The sequence below is a fragment of the Furipterus horrens genome, unplaced genomic scaffold (assembly GCF_987537825.1).
Source record: "Furipterus horrens unplaced genomic scaffold, mFurHor1.1.pri manual_scaffold_12, whole genome shotgun sequence".
Lineage (NCBI taxonomy): Eukaryota > Metazoa > Chordata > Mammalia > Chiroptera > Furipteridae > Furipterus > Furipterus horrens.
Window position 1 is genome coordinate 17,080,050 of NW_028327182.1, and position 2,167 is coordinate 17,082,216.

A 2,167-nucleotide genomic window follows, 5' to 3' on the forward strand; every position below is an offset into this window, starting at 1 on the left:
CCCCCGCCCTCCCCCACTTTTGTTTGTATGCTAGGTTTAAATTTAGAGAGCTTTCTCAAATTATAATGTTCTTTTGCTGTATGTTTTTATTTTGGAATTAAATTAACCGAAAAGTTAACTAAAAGGTCTGAGTATGAGTAGGGCTTGTCAAATAGTGAGTTTTTCTTAGAGCAAGTTCATGGCTAGCCTATGTATTTCTTAGGAGTGTTGTTAAATATCAGCATGTATGGGTCTTTTCTCTGGAGCACTTAATTTTCTCAGAAAAAAAAATTCTTGAACTTCCTATGCTGGTGCAGAGTGTGGGGTAGAAGCTTGGTTACCAGGAATCTAGAAACTGAGGGTTTGCGGGTTTGTTGAAGGGCTGGGTCTCCTTGTTTTCAATCTGATGTCTCACCTCTACCTGTCTGGAGTGCCTGTAGACTTGCTGATTCAATTTCCCTAGATCTCAAATTCTCTGATAAATTGCCCCGAGGGCTTGGGAAGCATTGTCATTTGGCATCATACAATCACCAGTTATGTACACTTGATACCTTCAATTATTGAGCCTTTCTGGGGCTCTGTTACTGACGTAGTTTGCTCCTTGTTAGAAAACATGCAGGTTTCAGCTCCTACAGATCAGATCAGCACCTTCAAAAGCTTTTTATTTTCTGTTCTCTTTGTCTTTGTGGGTCATGACTTTCTTTTTATTCTTTGTTGCTGTTTTAATGTGCTTTATGGAGAGAGTGAAGCTGAAATACATATGTTTGCCCTGGCCAGGTAGTTCCATTGGTTAGAGCATTGTCCTGATTGCCAAGGTTGTTGATTCAAATCCTGTTCAGGGCACATACAAGAATCAGTCAATGAATGCATAAATAAGTGGAACAAAAAATTAATGTCTCTCTCTCTAACTCAATCAATAAATTAAAAAATTAAAAAAGTAAAAGTAAAATAGACTTTAAAAATACATATGTTTAAATTGATATGTTTAAAGAGAAGTTCAAATATTTAACTTATTAGTAGTTCTACTTATACTCTGTAAGATACTTTAAAGGTATCTTGTTTATCATCACAACAAACTACAAAAGGAGGTATTAGCATCTTTACTTTGTAAATAAGGAATCTGAGTTTCAGAAATAATGAGAAATTGGTCCTACATCATATGATGGGAAAGCTGCTGAGCATCTGACTCCTGAGAGTTGTTATTTTCTGTGGTGCTATAGTACCTCTTTTTCTTTTCTTTTCTTCTTTTTATCCTCACCCAAGTATATGTTTTCATTGCTTTTAGAGAGAGAAACATCCATGCGGGATAGAAGCATTGATAGGCTGCCTTCTGTACGTGCTCAGTTTGGGGATTGTACTCCCACTCAGACTGGGAAACGAATCTGTAACATAGGCATGTGGCTGGAAATCAAACCCACAACCCTTCAGTTATGGGCTGATACTCCAACCAACTGAGCCACATCGGGCAAGGCTGTAGTACCTCTTTTTCATGTGAGGGGCATCATGTTTAATCTTCATTTTAGCCTGTCCATGGGGCCCTACAGTGATCTTATGTTTTTATTATTTTCTTCAGTAGGCAGCCTCTTGATGGACCCAAGGACTAGAACATCCCCGCACCTAGTTCTGGTCCTCAGGTAGCCTCTCTGGGCCTCACTCATCATCTCAGTGGGGCTCTCCCACGTGTCATTCCCATTCTCCGTCACCATTGTGTGCAAATGTTACTCTGGTTTCTGATTTCCATTCTCCCGAATGAACGTTTTACAGCCACTCTGCTCTGCTCCAACTTTCCATACTCATGATCGACTAACGACTTGGCTTCGTTCATCACTGAGAAATTGGAAGCGTTCAGAAAAGAACTTCCGTGTCCTCCTTCTAGATTACTAACTTGTCCCCATAGCAAGCATTCTATAGTCTCTCTCCTTGTACTGCATAAACTGTCCTTTCTGCTAATTTAGGCCAACTCCAACGTGGGCTACTGGGCCCCTGCCCTTTAGCCTACCTGAAGTCTCTTTCTTCATCATTTTTCCTCCTCTGTTGGAGCACTTCCGTAAACATAAGTGAAGGGATAGTATTCTCTATTTCAAACAGATCTTCCTTAACTCTTGGTTCCTCATCTAGCTGTCCTTTCATCTCTCAGCTCCCTTTTACGTAAAACTTCCTTAAGTTGCCTATGCTTGCTTTCCTCACT